This window comes from Triturus cristatus, chromosome 3_1 (genome assembly GCF_964204655.1).
Source record: "Triturus cristatus chromosome 3_1, aTriCri1.1, whole genome shotgun sequence".
Taxonomy (NCBI): Eukaryota; Metazoa; Chordata; class Amphibia; order Caudata; family Salamandridae; genus Triturus; species Triturus cristatus.
The window spans coordinates 443,572,154-443,590,268 of NC_140583.1; positions in this window are offsets into that span (position 1 = coordinate 443,572,154).

The following is an 18,115-nucleotide window of genomic DNA, read 5'->3' on the forward strand; positions in this document are numbered from 1 at the left end:
GATGATTGAGAGAGCAGAGAGCGACCATACTTCTTGAATTGTGCACTTAAACTTTCTAGTAATGGAAAGGGCTTAACGCCTTCTGAAATTAGCATGACCAGAGATGTGCTGCTCTCCACAGACATTTGACAGGTCAATGGGCAAGGCTGGCGGAAAAGCCAGATGTATTGTCGTCATTTAAGGTGGACGTGACCCAGGTATTGGCGTGATAGAGGCACTGCTCGCTATGAAGATATGAACGGAATCATCACGGGGGCTCACAACTTATTATTTGATTAAATAAGACGTTTCGTTTTTTCAAGCATCGATGTCGGTGCAAGGAATTACCTATAGTACAGCAACAACGGTATAACATGGACTGTAGGCAAACCTATTAACTCCTTTCATCAGCGGAAAAGTCCCGAAGCTAGCTTCTATTCAACAGGCAAGGAAAGTGGTTACGCTGTCCCAGTGGAGAGTAAGAAAAGATTGGGATACGCAGCGGGACTAGTATAAGACGCTATCGTCGAATTTAATGTTACGTAATTTGCAAGTAGAAAGGCTAAAGCAAGGAGATGTTGCTAGAGATATGGGTCAGTTTTTAATAAACAATAGGATAATAAGTTCTGTAGGGAAGAAATTGAGACACCGGTGATGTCAGCTTGTGTTTATATATGTAGGTAAAGTGGTTAACTCACACGTTACCTTCACCCTGCTTATTGTACTGTAGCTGTTGGGAACACCATTCCGAGTCAGGAAGGCACCTAATTTGGCCAATTGGAAAATCTTATTAGGATTGCAGGTCCACAAGCGCCTATTTCACCAACGCCTTGTTACCCATGCCATATTTTCCAGCCTGAGAATCAGATTTAGGTGTTGCTCTTCTCGCTCAGCCTCTCCTTGGAGCCAGGGAGGTGGGATACGTTCACAAATTTAGTCCTCGAGCTGAGAGATGTATGCATCGGCAGCTCAGTCAGTCAGTACCCTGGACGGGGTGCACCTGCCCAGGGTAGGGATGGACATGTTCCTGCTTGACGTACAGGAGGCACTGGCTAGCAAGGGACACCAGTAACACTTATTAGGAGAGGGGGGCTCTGGCAGCGACGGTAGCCTCCCCAGAGCTGTGGCGGAGTTACAGGGCGATCTGGATGCAGACGGGTACAGTAAGGGTACCTCTGCGACAGGCGGTACAGTAAGGGTACCCCTGTCCGGCACAGTAAGGGTGCCCGAGCCAAGGTCCAGGAGCCGAAGGGGGTTCTGGGAGGACCGCGACGGCGCCCCGTTAGTCCTTCGGGCGGTTGGGGGGCCTGACCAACCGGGGGTGTGCCACAACACGCTCCGCCCCTGCCGGAAGGGGCGGGAGTAGGAGACAGATCACGTGACCCAGTGGATGATCTGTAAATAATTATGTGCCACACTGCCGGGCATCGACCCACCGTGTGTGCTGGCTCACCAGGCGGGCGGAGCAGCAAGGGGCTGCCTGCCCTGGATCGCCCGTAAGATAACCCAATTTTATTATCATACTGTGTTGTATGAAATAAACCTGCAGCAGTTCTTCACCCACAAATAAAGTGTCAGTGTAATCTTTGGGTGACGTCTGTGTATGCGTGTTGACTGAAGCGGATGGCGGTGTGGTCACTATGCCGCTGCCCGCGTCCCAAGCAGTGGGACATCAGCAGGGCAGCATTTTAGTGGCCGCCCGTCGGAGCTTCCCCCCTTGCTGCCTCGCGCGCGAGGCCCACGCCCACTAGGGTTATGACCCCCTATAGTGTCGAGCTGGAGGCGGGCCGTTGGGGGGCGGGGGGGCGCGGCTTGCCCCCCTACTTAGGGGGCCCTCTCGCCCAGTTCCTCCTCTGTTTCCTGCGCGCCGCTCCTGCCTGGACACGCGTTTTCCCACCCTTTCCACTTACCCCACGTGTCAGGCACAGCGCGTTATTGGAATGTTTTAATGTTTCTTATTGCGTTGCAGGCGGAGTTACAGGGCGATCTGGATGCAGACGGGTACAGTAAGGGTACCTCTGCGACAGGCGGTACAGTAAGGGTACCCCTGTCCGGCACAGTAAGGGTGCCCGAGCCAAGGTCCAGGAGCCGAAGGGGGTTCTGGGAGGACCGCGACGGCGCCCCGTTAGTCCTTCGGGCGGTTGGGGGGCCTGACCAACCGGGGGTGTGCCACAACACGCTCCGCCCCTGCCGGAAGGGGCGGGAGTAGGAGACAGATCACGTGACCCAGTGGATGATCTGTAAATAATTATGTGCCACACTGCCGGGCATCGACCCACCGTGTGTGCTGGCTCACCAGGCGGGCGGAGCAGCAAGGGGCTGCCTGCCCTGGATCGCCCGTAAGATAACCCAATTTTATTATCATACTGTGTTGTATGAAATAAACCTGCAGCAGTTCTTCACCCACAAATAAAGTGTCAGTGTAATCTTTGGGTGACGTCTGTGTATGCGTGTTGACTGAAGCGGATGGCGGTGTGGTCACTATGCAGAGATAAGATGGGGTCGTTTGGTGAGTAAATGAAGTAAGACAATCAAATTGGGCGACTTTAAAAAGTGTGGGCAACAGCAACACCAACTAGACATGCTCAGTTCGAAAGAATACTATCGATAGACCCATAGACCCATCGAGCTTAAACTAAAAGCAATAAAATTTACCACCAGTAATAGTAACCAAAAGAATCAAAAAGAAAGGGACAGGTATAAAAAGAAGGAAGAAGAAAGAAAAGGGTAGCGAAAGAGGTAGAGACGGTATATGACTGTGATATGAGCGAGAAACCCCCAAGCTACTGCTCCTTGAAATCATTGATGTGAAAATCATGTCAGGGTGAAAATAGCTGTGATGAGCACACACATTTTGCGGAGGAACTACGAGGTGAATAGGGCATTATGGAGTATATAATGCAGAGACCTTCTGTGTGATTGTGACTTCAGCGATTATGGGGCGTTTCTGTAAGTACACATCAAGGCTGTCCCATAGCTTTTTTCGCTTTGTGAATCAAATGCGATTTGGAGCTCAGAATATAGTCTGCACTTCTAGTGGAGAAGAGAGCAGCGCCCACCCCTTAATATGATGCTCCCTGTAATTTCGGCAATTGTGGGTGACAACCTTGGGTAGGCTCAGCCTAACTGCTTGTAAACGTGTGTTGCGCACCCAGGACCCAGGAGCAGAGAGGTTGTTTGCTCAATGCGTCTGGCTGGCGACTGACTGCTGAACCCCACCTTTTGCCCTTTATTATATTAACCTTTACACTGCGTGTGGGAGAAACCACTCTTCGCATGCATGCAGGGGTTTTGCCTTTTCCCTCCTCCTCACATGGTGCTGCCCAATCTCCACAATCTCCACAATCCTCATTCGTATATTACATCTCTTCCCATCGTCAACTGAAACACAATATTTTTCTTTGTCAAACAAATAATTTAGTAACTGAAAAACGAGAACTGTGAATGCCAGGTAGCATACTTTATTCACACTATGTAGCTTTTTGAGCTGGCTGAAGGCATAGAGTTGTACCATAGATGGTACTTCGTAGGGTCACTTTTTAGGTCTCGCCTGACCCAGCGCTTGCGCTGGTCTGGCGAGACTTTAAGTAAGGGCTTCAAAAAATGCTACCGCCGGCTACAGCTTGCAGTGCATGTGCGCGGGCGCGCGCTTGAGCAGAGGCGCCATATGGCATTCCTCATGCTCATTAAGCGCATCACTCGCCGCGCGTTTGATCGCGATCACTTTCACTTTCGTGCCACGTGACGGCCGCGCGCGCACCACTCCCTTTATACTCCCTCTTGTTTTTCCAGACACGGTTTTCCGCTTTTGTTTCTTGTTTATTTTCATGTAGACAGATGCCCGGAAATGCTGTGAATTTTCACTCTTGACTAAACATGGTTTCGATTTCCGCTTCATATTCTGATACTGATTAGCATTCTAGTTCTTTATTTCTATATTCTTGTGTGCCTGGGGCTTTAAGACGTAGCATCGCTCTCTCGGCCAATCCCCCTGGTTTGCTTGTTCAAGTCCTGGTGGGTTGGGCAAGCTTCATGAATGGGGTCACATGACCAAACATCATGTGACGTATGCGGAGCGGCGGACAGCAAGAGCAGCATCTAGGCCTGTAGCGCCTCAGACCGGGGAGGTGCTCAGTGGCGGTGGTGAGTGATCGCTTGGCTCTTCTTCCAGACGACACTCCACCCACTTCCCTAGGCAACTGTACCCTCGAGTAACAACATTTTTAGTGAGAGGGGACTCTTACTACCCTTCATAGGGTAGTAAGAGTCTTCACCGCCCCCTGGGGGAATGACATTACTAGCCATATATTCACAGAATATCTCGCCCAAAACAGAACACCGTTTTAATCCAAGCCAAATTAAGGAAACTCTAGTATTCTCGTGAACCCAAGCTTCAGAGAACATGCATCGGGCAATAATAATGACCCAAGCCAATAAGTGGGGTAAAAGGCCGCTTTATTGGACAGGTGGCAAATAACTCACAATATCACAAAATACATATTCCGACCTATCACCCCCCACCCCTACAAAATTTCCCCAACAAACAACTTCCCCTAACGTTGTTCGGCCTAAACCTCCTCCCCAAACCCCTATCTACCTCTCGTGCCTACCCCTTGCCTCCAACCTCGCTCCCTTGCTTCCCTCTGTCCGAAACTATTCCTGATGCCCCCAACCCTTCCTGCCTGTCTTACTCTCCTCCAACTCTGCCACCTGGCCAAGCGACAACCACCCAAAAGGGTTTTTTTTTTTTTTTTTTTTAAATATTTATTTATATATATCCATATACATATTCAGAACAAATCACAACTCATATGTACACAGGGAGGGTGGGTGGGTCAAAACGCGACCGCCACCTCCGTAACCCCTCAGGAGCTGTGTGTGACGGTTATGACGTCAACACAGCGCTCGCGCCGCCCCGGCTCCCTACCTGACGCGCGCGCCACCTGTCAGGGCATACCATTGCCCGAAGCAACCCGGGGGTGGACAATCTGCGATTGCCACCCCCAGGAGCCCCCATCGGGCAATAATAATGACCCAAGCCAATAAGTGGGGTAAAAGGCCGCTTTATTGGACAGGTGGCAAATAACTCACAATATCACAAAATACATATTCCGACCTATCACCCCCCACCCCTACAAAATTTCCCCAACAAACAACTTCCCCTAACGTTGTTCGGCCTAAACCTCCTCCCCAAACCCCTATCTACCTCTCGTGCCTACCCCTTGCCTCCAACCTCGCTCCCTTGCTTCCCTCTGTCCGAAACTATTCCTGATGCCCCCAACCCTTCCTGCCTGTCTTACTCTCCTCCAACTCTGCCACCTGGCCAAGCGACAACCACCCAAAAGGTTTTTTTTTTTTTTTTTTTTAAATATTTATTTATATATATCCATATACATATTCAGAACAAATCACAACTCATATGTACACAGGGAGGGTGGGTGGGTCAAAACGCGACCGCCACCTCCGTAACCCCTCAGGAGCTGTGTGTGACGGTTATGACGTCAACACAGCGCTCGCGCCGCCCCGGCTCCCTACCTGACGCGCGCGCCACCTGTCAGGGCATACCATTGCCCGAAGCAACCCGGGGGTGGACAATCTGCGATTGCCACCCCCAGGAGCCCCCATCGGGCAATAATAATGACCCAAGCCAATAAGTGGGGTAAAAGGCCGCTTTATTGGACAGGTGGCAAATAACTCACAATATCACAAAATACATATTCCGACCTATCACCCCCCACCCCTACAAAATTTCCCCAACAAACAACTTCCCCTAACGTTGTTCGGCCTAAACCTCCTCCCCAAACCCCTATCTACCTCTCGTGCCTACCCCTTGCCTCCAACCTCGCTCCCTTGCTTCCCTCTGTCCGAAACTATTCCTGATGCCCCCAACCCTTCCTGCCTGTCTTACTCTCCTCCAACTCTGCCACCGGGAAAAACCCTAACACAGGAGTTTTTCCCCCCCCCCCCTATCATCAAACTCGACTCACCATTGACTGGACGCTTGTCATCAGTTAAGAGAACACATGCCACCGCTGTCGCCAAACAGGTGAAACTTTATTCATATAACATTCTTTTGACTATTAGACTCTGTCAACCTTTGTCAGTACCAAACATCCCCTCCGTATATGACAAATTTTGCTTTCCCCCAAGCAGTACATTGCAACACCTACCACCCCTTAATGCACTAAAAAAGGTTCAAATGAATTGTAAACTTTTGTGAAAAAAGCGGGGGGTGGAGGGGGGGGGAGGGGGAAGAGAGAAGGAAAACACCCTTGGATGGGTAAAAAACTGTTTGAACTTCAGCCGTAAAATAATTCATATTATCCATGAAACGAATGTCGCTAAAACACCGTGAACTAACACCATGTTTTAATTTGGAAATTCTTTGAAACTTTCTCCCTTATATTTAACAGATAAATTTCATTTCCTATAAAAGATAAATGGACCCCATCGTGCCTAAAAAATTGATAGTCATCTTTTGTAATGGAGTCATGAGACAACCAACCTATCCCAGCGTTGTGACAGAAACGATGAAGGTCTCTATTCGCTTTCCGCCTTGCTCTTTCAACTGCAGAGAACTTTTCTGCTCCCTTCCAGACTCTTTAATGCCGTTAAAACCAACTGTGTTTCCGGCCATGTCTTTAACAAGATGTTAAGATCTGTCTTCATGTCGATAAGTAAGCCCAGACCTGACAATTGAATTATATCATTTTCGCCCAGGTGAATCAGTAACAATGCCGGTTTACCTCTACAAGACAGTTCGCTGATCAGAGGCAAAAGCTGACCCCACCTCATGCCGCTCTTACCAAACCAGGACAACAGGATCTCTTCAGAACGAAACCCCAAATTCCTCCCAAAATGCCTTTTCTCCGCTTGTTTAGCGGCCCATTTAATGAAGGAATGTCCAATGATCCACACCCGGTGCTGAGACAATGTCTCGCTGGCACAAACACCTGAAAAGAAAAGGCAATTAGTATCATAACTTAGGGAAATCGCTCTCCAAGTGTCGAATGTAGCGCAAGCAACAATCAGAAGTCCAGCGACCCAACTTTTTAACATCACTGAGCGAAAAACCCCACCTGGCGGCTTCTGAAGCCGCCCCTAGTCGGAAAGAATGTGTCCCGAATTGAAAGGGGTCTGCTCCCACCCTTTCCAGCGCTCTGCGCAAAATCATTAACGTTTGGTAGGCCGTTAGTCGGGAACCATCCTGGTGTATGAAAACAAAATTTGATGTTGCCCCTCCCACGGACATGAAATCTGACCATGCCTGCTTTGGACATAATGGGCCCGGGATTGCCTGCAAAACCACCTTTGACCCTTTACCCACTTGGTCTGTTTTGGACTGTTGTAAGAAAATAGAAATAGAGGAAAGGGAAAGAGAAACATTATGCACTTTCAGACCCTCAACATGAGCAGTGCCCAACAATTCCGAAACTCGGAATGCCCCAAAGAAAAGCCAAATCATGCATAATTTCAACAACCGATACTCAAATTGAGAAAAACATATCCCCTCAAGAACACATGTAATGTTGTATAATAATCTGAGCGATATAGGCTCTCTATGGTACTGGCCCCTCTTTTTCGTTTTCGCCCAACCTTGCAATAGTCTCCGACCCATTTCCCCAGCAGACGGCTCATAGCCCCAAAAGAATTTTCCATAAAATGACACCCCGGCCAATTTCCCGGCTATGGTAGTGGAAGATATGTTCCTATGGATATTACCCATTATGAACCTGATTATGTCATCACTACGCTGTCTGAAACCTGCCCCCTGAGGGGATCTATACTTAGCTCCTGATTCTAAAAATTCCAACCAAGCACGTCTGTAGGCCAGCTTGGTACTGGTAGCTAATGAGCTCTCGATGAGACGATGGGTGGTCAATTCGCCAGATCCCAGACCTCCCGGGGAACCGGTGTCTTCTGCCAGTCCGCTCCGGGCGCCAAACCACGGAATCTCGCCCACTGGAAACGAGAGAGGGCATCTGCGATGTTATTTGCCACTCCCGCAATATGTTTGGCTTTGAAAATCATATTTAACTGCAGGCATCTTAACATAAAATTTTGCAAGAGCTTCAGCAACTTTGTGTCTCTGACCTTCTGCCCATTAACCAGATCTACAACAGTCCTGTTATCCACGTTGAAAACCACTGCCCTGTTAGCCAACTGTGGACCCCAAATAGCCAAGGCCACTATAAGCGGGAAAAACTCCAAATAAGCTATACTCCTTTTCTCAGTAATCCATGCTTGAGGCCACTGCTCCGAACACCATTTCCCCTCCCAGAATATGCCGAAACCATTTGCACCGGAAGCATCAGAGTATAACTGTATTTCCCAATGAAAATCCGCCTCCAACGACCAGATTGTGACGCCGTTGAATTCTTCCAGAAAATGCAGCCATACCACCAAATCAGCCCTTATATGAGTCGTAACTCTGATCCTGTGATGAGGCAGCAGGATGCCCGACATGGCAAACCCCAATCTTCTGCAAAATGACCTGCCCGCCCTGACCACCCTGCAAGCAAAGTTCAAATGACCAAGCAAACACTGTACCTCACACAACTTCAACTTGTCGGCTCTTATGGCATATTCTAGAAGCCTGGTGATCTCGGACACTTTTTTCCCCGGTAACCTGGCCTCCATCTTATGGGTGTCCACTTCAATACCTAGGTAAGTTAGGCAACTGCTAGGCCCTTCAGTTTTATCTGGTGCTAAAGGAACGCCCATCTCCTGTGTGAATGTTTGAAAATCTTTCAACGCCTTTCCACATTGCTGGGAACCTGCTGAACCCATAAAAAGAAAATCATCTAGATAGTGTGTTACTCCCGTGTGACCTGTCACCCATGAAAAACACCACTGTAAAAATGAGCTAAAAGCCTCAAACAGCCTGCAAGATGTTGCACAACCCATGGGGAGGGCCTTATCCACGAAAAATTGTCCCTCAAAATGAATGCCTAGCAAACAAAAATCTGAGGGGTGAACAGGTAATAGCCGGAAAGCCGACTTAATGTCGCATTTCGCCAGCTCTGAATCTTGACCTGCCAGCCTTATCATACCCAGAGCTGTATCCACGGATGCAAACGTAACCATGGAGTCTTCCCTGGCAATGAAGTCATTTATAGATGCCCCATGTGGCCACGAAAGGTGCTGAATCATGCGGAATTCGCCTTCCGCTTTCTTGGGGACCACACCCAGAGGTGACACCATCAGATCATCCAACGGCCATGTAACAAAAGGGCCTGCCATCCTACCCTCAGCCACTTCTGTGAACAATTTCTCCCTCACCACATGTGGAAACTCCTCAGCAGACTTAAGATTTTTTGCAAAACGGCGAGTTCTAGGTCCCTGATACCCTAGCTTGAACCCTTCTTTAAACCCCCACTCAAGCAGAGCTGCCTCCTGCGTGTCGGGGTAATGCGCCAAATATACAGACATTCTGTCAATGTTAATTGGTGTAAAAGCCTTTGATTCCAGGTTGTAAGCCTCCTCCCCTCCCCCTACCTGGCAAACTGCTCCCTTCCCAATGCTGCTGTTCCCCAAAACATTGAGTAACGGCGTGTCTCCCTCCACATCGTGAGCATTCATGTTTGTATTTACAGGGGTATTTATTGCAAAATCCTTTGTTAAAGTTCCAACAAGCGCCGGACATGGAATTTTGTTGCTTGGTCCAACTGCCCACCCCCCCCAGGGTGGGCTTATTTTGAAAGGGCCGATTGTGAACTGCTAAACCACTAGCTGTATGCATGGCTGCCGGGGGCCGTTGTGGATACATCAATTGCACCCAAAGCTCGTTGTCCACCTCACCCCATGGTTTTTCGGGTATCAGCACTAATCGTGCCCTGAATTCTTCGTCATACCGAAGCCAGGCATATCCCCCAAATTCAATGGCCGCTTTCCTGATGGTATCCATATATTTAAAAATTGCCACTGACCTATCGGGGAAACGTTCACAATATACACTTGCGAAAATGAGGAACGCCGAGGTCCATGAATCTGTTAGTGGGCACCCTGGGCCTCCTGGCTAACTCCCACGCCTCTTCCTTGGAACCCTCTTTCGCCTGGACCTCCCTGTGGAGTAACTTAAGAACATCCACAAATTCCCCCTTCCAAATTTTCTCTTTCGTAACCTTCGACAAGTGAGAACCCAATGGCATAGAGAGACCCATGTAAGGCAAGCGCTTCAAAATGGATGACTGCGGTGTGCTAACCTCTGTTTTTGTCCCCGTATTGTTACTCACAGGCCCCTGATTTTTTGCGTCAGAGCCAGCGATATCCGTAGCCACCTGATTAACCGCACCTGACGTTGACTTGACCTCATCAGCCGTGCCCACACTTTTATCAACACCTAAAATCTTACAACGAGACTTCACAAATGCCTCACCTGTAGGTATAACCTGTCTGTCATCCGGCAACATTCTCCTCTTCCTCCCAGCGATATCCGTTCTTGACTTGGCCCCTTTTATCGCTTCAACCTGTGTGTTTCCCTGTGAAAAATAATTTCTGGAGAGTTCTTTAGTAGACCCCCCCCCAAAAAACAAGGAAAAATCCTGCGCCTGGGTATCTTCTTCCCCAATTTCCCCTTCTTCCAAAGACACATTGTCAAATTCAACTGACTTGTCCTTCAAACCCCCGTCCTTTCCTACTCTACCACCCCTTGAACTACAACCAGGAAGCTCCCCATCCCCAACTCCCCCATCATAAACACTCCATTTGATCCCTTGTGCAAAACGAGACGCTTTCTTAGGATCCAACGGCGTGGGAAATTTCGCTAAAAAATTTCCCTCTCGTCCATTTCGGTCGTTGCAGGACGCCAAAAACCTGGCCGGTCTACTCCCACTGCCCTTTTTTGTGCATGGCAGCGTTTCGCCCACGGAGGGCTGCAAGGCGCTTGACCCCGCAGCCGCTGTCGCTCCAACTCCTTTAAAACGGGAGAGACGCTCCGTGTCTCTAATTTCTTTAGGCAGCCAAACCCACTGACCCTCTTCTGCCTCCTCAAGGCCGCCTTGCCTCTTGCTTCCCCCCATGTCACCGGTGTAAACATGTGAGGAAACTCTCCCCCCAGATGCCAACCCCGATCTCCCCGTTAAAAACAATTCCCCTTCATTGCCATGTTGCGTCAAAGCATCACCTGCACCACCCGTACGTTCTCCTTGCCCTGAGCAGGACAATAACTCTCCCCCTGCGCTGGAAAACATAGGTGATAAACTCCGTTCCCCAAGAGGTTTGGTAGTGAAAACTGAACCACCTAATTTCTCTTTATTAAATATAAAAATGTCATGTTTATGCGGCACCAATGCTTGATTATTTCCCTGTGCCACATGCAATTCTTGACAATGCCCACCAGATGGCGCATTTTCTTTCCCCTTCGAGCCCTCGACTGAATTCAGGGAAACCAAGCCTGTACTTGTTGTGGCCTGTTGCTGAGGTAACAGGACCTTATTAGCGCGTGTGCGCGGCCTGCCCCTCCCTCTCCTCAACTGCGCCGGTGCAGGCACAACACCCTGAGCCTGAGGAAGCGAAGCACCACCCTCCTGTGGTAAGGACATGTCCTTCACATTTTCCCCACAAAGCGAAGGAGCCGGTGAACTTTCACTGGACAGGCATGCTAACACAGCCGCAGACACACCTCCCGCGGCCCCCCGTGTCTTCTTATCGAGCCCCACCCAAGCCTGTGATAACACCCCGGGCCTGACCAAATCTTCCCGGCCCGCCTCACACAGCACGCGCAGCGCTTCGCGAACTGAAGCGGCTGCGTCCATAATTAAAGTTCTCAAAAAACGCCCTTCAAAGAAAAAACTTCCCTCACGCTACCTCTTCAAAACGCGACCGCCACCTCCGTAACCCCTCAGGAGCTGTGTGTGACGGTTATGACGTCAACACAGCGCTCGCGCCGCCCCGGCTCCCTACCTGACGCGCGCGCCACCTGTCAGGGCATACCATTGCCCGAAGCAACCCGGGGGTGGACAATCTGCGATTGCCACCCCCAGGAGCCCCCATTATCTGGCGTACTCCCAGGGAGACCTCTGAAATCAACATTGTCCACCGCCGCCAAGAATTCTGCGTGCCTTGCGCCTATTAATGGCAAGTGCGTGCCTCTTATGTGACACTTTATTACAGACAGGAAGGTGGTAGTGTGTTGGTAACTCCAGTCTTGTTTTCCCATTTAGATAAGGGAACATTAAGTTTTATGTTGAGAATGAAACTAAAAGTAGCAAACTGCAATATAAACAAAATATGATTAATTAAACTATTCACATATGACAAGTGATAGCACCCTTGGTGGATAGAAATTTTGCACCTTTGCTGCTGCTGGTGACTAAAACGAACTGGCCTGATAAATTCACAATTTCGCTCCTTCAGTTGTTGATATGGGGGCTAGGGTTGTTGTTGCGTGGCAGCAGGGGGTGAGACGAAAAAGGGAGGTGGAAGGAAGGGGGCTAATGGGGTGTAAAACGGTACCCACCGCAAGTAAAAAACAAGCATTGGCATAGCCAATAGGACTCGCCTTTGGGATCTTTTAAGTGTTTAGCCATGCAACAGTTGATGTTGTTGCACCAAGGATATTGTGCTGCATAAGTAAATACTTATAAGGTCCCAAAAGCGAGACCTATTGGCTATGCCAATACTTGTTCTGCTTGGGGTTGAACTGCTTGGTGGTGTGTGAAGGGGAGACGCTTGCTGCCCTTCTTTGTAGCATAAAGGCATCATAAATAGGGGGGGGGGGGCGGCTTCCACTCACCTATTACTCACCCTATGCTGGCGTGAAGATAGGATGACATTTGTACATAGTGTGCACGGAGGCCTAGTACATAATATTCGAGGCATCGTGATAATGGTGTGCGAAGCTAAATGTGTAAAGAGAGTAGTTTCAGAGCAACTAATCCAACATTGTCGTGCATGCAAATGTGTGCAAAGTTCACAGCTGAAATGTTATTTGTTAGGACAATGTAAGAAATAAGCTGCCTCGCTACATGGGCCTAACCCGGGAATATATGGATGGTGGCTTCAAGTGACCTCCATTCATTTAAGACCATTGCTTGTCGGACTAATTCTAAGCACTCATATGTATGAGAGGCTTGTGCAGATCAAAGCTTCCGAATCCCCTCCACTTCCACGGACGGAGTGATTTCTCAGTCACACGCACACACACACATCACACGCTGGTGGGGCCCATAACACCAACATTCATCCTACCACTCTATCCGTGCCATGTATAAGGGGAAACACTTTTCGATACCTAACCAATCTGCATGTACCCTGAGGTCAATGGCATCAACTAGTTGCTATAGATTTGGTGAAACATCTTATTTCTCTAAATATTCAATAAACAAGACAATAAAATAACCACCCGACACAGTAATTCAAACAGAATATAGTTTATCTAAAATTGTAAGAAAAGCCAATTAAAATGCAAGATCATTTCTTTCATATTTACCTATTCTGACTAAAAGTCGTTTTCTAAGTCAGAACCAGTCCTCAGCAAAATAGTTAAAGTTTCTAGCCGTCATGTAGAGTCACCGTCCTCTCCGTCAGCATCGGGACCTCTGATCATTGGTTCGGGAAGAAGTGGCACTAGACCTCCCTAGTCTACTAATATTTATACCAAATTTACATTCCAAATGTTGCAATCATATCTTATAAAACAGTCGAATGGCAGAAATTATGTCGTCTTGGTACATTGGGATACAACGATAGATTTTCTCACGTATTGATAGTCTCAAATAATGAATAGAAATTAGGAGTCCATAACTAATTTGTTACTTCTATGGATGTCTCTTTAGGATAAATTGTATCTCATTCGTGGGACCATTATAAGTTCATCAGGTCGGTATTTGGATTGGCAACAATCTTCACGTTCAGGGGCATCTGGCATCTCTCCCAGATTTGTCGTCATGATCATGGCTTTTCAGTTCAATGGGAGGACAAGGTCGCAGTCAGCGCAAAGCCTCCTTTCAAATTTTCCATCTACTCAAATGCAGGCTGCGGGTGGTAGCCATTTTATAGCAGGCCACAATGGTCAACTTAAGTAAAAGAAACACAAAACATAATTACTGCATGGAAATGATTATACAGTGTTATTCCCCTGCTAATACCCTTATGTGTATGTATTTATCTAGCCATTTGCGACATCAAAAGCCATTAATGCATATTAATTATAAGCGCAAAACACAAAAACATCACATAAGCAACATTTATTCTGTCAGTTTGTTCACCAACTTAGTTCACTTATTATTGTAGCCATGCAGTAGCATTCCCACGTGTAATTCTTCTGTTAATAAGGTTAGTTAGACAAGACTCGACAGATCTTTAGCAATTATTAATTAATCAGTAGTACTTTTAATAATGACATACAGAAATGAAACAGATATTTGGTTTTAAAGTAAAAACCCTGCTCCATCAATCCCCCCTTTGGTGATATCTTATCACCACAAAAATCAAAACCCAAAAATCAATTTAATTTCCACTTTTTGAAGAAATTCAAAATGTCTTCTTGTTCATTTTTTTAAACCCTTGTTTCCATATCATCTTCTCTTTTAGTTTCTATATACATGCTTTCCCTCAATTCTTCTAATTCTATTTCTTGTGGATCTCTTTCTGGTTTCTTTTGTCTCTTTTTAACATTTTCTTGTGTAATTTTCTTTTTATTTCTTCTATATCTACAACACATTCACCCTAATCTAAGAATCAATAATGCAACAATTACACACAATAATGGAAATATTATCTTATCGAAAATGGTACTACCTATTTTAGCTATAAATTTCTTAATAGCAATCATCTTATTAGCCATTTTAGTCCAGATACTTTCAGCTTCCAGTGGTACTAATTCTTCATGCAAATCAGTAATATTTTTGATATAGACCTTTAGATCTTTGCTTTCGTCAGGAATGTAAGTGCAACAATGTTGAACTTTCAGCATTCCACAGACTCCACCCTCTTTTGCCAATAGAATGTCAAGGGCAAGTCGATTTTGCATCGCCATAGCGCGTAAAGCAACCATTTCAGTATTTACCAAAAGAAAGCCTCCAGCGGTGCTTGTTGACAAGCGATCCACCACTGTTGACAGCTTCCGAATGCCAAATGCATTCAATGAAATTCCCACTGCTGGTATCAAAGCTCCAAAAATATCTCCTACAATTTCTGTCCATGTTTCTCTTCTATAGCGTGTTAATGGATTCGTTTGTTCAGCATTTTCTACTCTATCCATGTGAAAAATCTTTGGAAAGACCAGGCCAACATAACATGTGCCATACCAATGGTCAGGCAACCTGTAATAAGCCTTGTTCACACAAATATAATACACTCCCGGAAAAACTGGATCTTCTCCTCCTCTAAATCCCCATCCGGTTGCAATAAAGTATGTATCATGGCACTCACTAGTCCTTATGAAATAATAATCATACTGGGATCTCTTCCTGGTAATGCATAGTTTGCCTTTCTGTGGTGCATCTATAGCCATAGTTGGACTGGCTCCGTTTTTCAACTCTTTTTCTTTTTCAATATCCCACACTGTTTCACTCATTTTATGCCCTTCTGCTTTCTTGTGCATGTTCAACCTTCTTCTCTCAACCATGTCTAGAAAAGTTTTCTCTTCTTCTTTCAAACTGCAAGTTAAATTATTTCTAAAAACATATTCTAATGTTAATTCTCTTGTTTCTAAAAAATCTCACCTAAAGTGTTAGCTTCTTTTGCAGGATTCAGTTCTTTATTCATAGGCAGTTGCCCAAGAATATTATCTACATTAGACATATTATAATCTAATTTCACTAATTGATAAAATATACAAATCAACACACTACATGAAATTCCATACGTAGCCGGAAGATGATGATAAGTCACTCCTTCCGAAACAGAGGCAGGTAATTGCATACAGACGTAGCAATCCCTTACATCCATTGTCTTTACGTATTCGTACAACAATTTTGAAAACACATTGCTAGAAAAATCAGTAATAGACCTATCCTTATGTATATATACATTGCTAGTTCTAGTTGGAACTATCTTCTGTGAACTCTTCCCTATGTTAGTCCTGTTCTCAGTATGTCCTTCTAAAGTATCTATAGTTACTCTAAAAGAGATCAGTAGAGCAAGCACGCTCCAAAGCAGCATTAATAATCCTGTACAGCAGCAGCACATCTTGCACCATCTTTTCATGAAGGTACATCTATTTTGATTATTCTCAGTGTTAGCCATCTTGTTAGCTTGACCGTGTCTTTTGACTTAGCCTCTTTTACTCCACTACCGAACTTTTAGGGCAGCAAGTACCCAACTGATTATTACAATCTATTAGTTTTTTATTCACTTCTTCACTTTCTTCTCCAAATGATTTCTTTGGATTTACTCAATTTGGATTTTCATCACTTTTCACTCTTTCCTCATCATCATCATCAAACTGGATTAGGTCCTGAACATCCGTTTCTTCTCCAATGTCGGACTAGATAACTCTCAGGATTCCCACTGCTTCTTCTTCATCAACCACTTTCAGTAAAGCCTCCTCTGGACTTCCTTGACTGTCTGCCCCTTCTCCTTGTTCAGGCAGTGCCACATACGTCCATTCTGGTGACTTATACTTCTGGTTTGGTTTTCTGATTCTTTTAGTTCCTTCTGATATCTTTGTTTCCTCTTCTTTCGTCTGGTTTTGACTTGACACTTCGTTCACCTGTTCAGCTTTCGAAGAGTTAACTCGTGTCAGTCGATATCTCAGTCTCTTTATCTTGTTGGGCCAAAGATCTCCTTTAGCATTTCTCTTTTGTCTTCCTTCTTTATTGTTTCTCTTTCTCAGAACTTGTCCTCCAGGTATCTCATTTTCACTTTCATCAGATTCTGTCTCAGTTGCCTCTTGTTCATCAACAGTTTTCTCTTCTCCAACAACTTCCTTTTCTCCAACAGTCTCTTTTTCCACCAATTGAGATTTCCCTACTTCTGTGCCTCCTCGGGTCTCCGACACGCAATCTTCTTGCTGTCTACTTGTCCCTTCACCTAGCTTGTTGTCGATGTTCCCTACACCTCCTCGGGGTTTTTCCGCAATCTGTCCCTTTCTTTCTTTGTCGGTCCCTTCTTCTTCAAGAATTATCTCAGGTGGAACTTGTCCAATTTCCCCATTTGATTCAGCTGTCTCTTCTGTTGGAATGTTCTTTTCTTTCCTTTCTTTCTTTTTGTGTTTGTCACTGTTACTTGGAACTTCAGGCACTTCTTCAGAAATGGACTCGCCTCTGCAGTTTCCAAGGTTCTTTGCAGAATTTCTTCTGGTGGAACGAAAGTTTCTCTTGACTCACTTTCCCCCCTTTCAGAATTCTTTTTCCTTTTTACTGCCTCACTGTCTGCATCATCACTGGAATCTTATTCCTCAAAGTATTATTTTCCAGTGCCGTCACTTGGGTTTGGAACTCTCAGAGTGTGACTTGCATGTATCCAATTTTTCACTCCAGCACACTTCACAGCAGTCGTTGTGGTCAGAATGACTTGTCTTGGCCTTCCCCACCTTGGAACCAGGCAATTCCTTCTTCTGTGGACTTTTATTCTTACCCAGTCCCCTGGACTCAAATCATGGGCTGGTTTCTTTTCAAGTGTGGTGGCGTCTTCTCCAACCTGGTGAAACACAGAATGAACTGCGTCAGCCAGGCCTTTACAGTAATCCAAAATCATGTCATCAGTTATAGTCATCAGCTTGTTGACTGGTACAAATGCATGTCTCATAGCACGTCCCATGATAATTTCATGTGGACTCAAACCTGTTGTTCTGTCTGGAGTAGACCTAATTGTCATCAGGACTAGAGGCAAAACATCAGGCCATTTCATTCCTGTGGCCAGGCACATTTTACCAATTCTGTTTTTGATGGTACCATTCATTTGTTCAACCACACCAGAAGCCTCTGGTCGGTAAGCACAATGTAGCATCTGCTGTACACTCAATGCTTCACAGATCAAACCCATGATTTCATTATAAAAATGTCCTCCTCTGTCTGATTCAATGGTCACTGGGAACCCATACCTTGGGATGAATTCTCTTAACAGTAGCTTGGCCACTGTTATCCCATCATTTCTTCTTGTTGGATATGCCTCCACCCACCTGGAGAACAAACAGACCACCACCAGGACATACCTTAATCTATTGACTTGGGGCATTTCGATGAAGTCT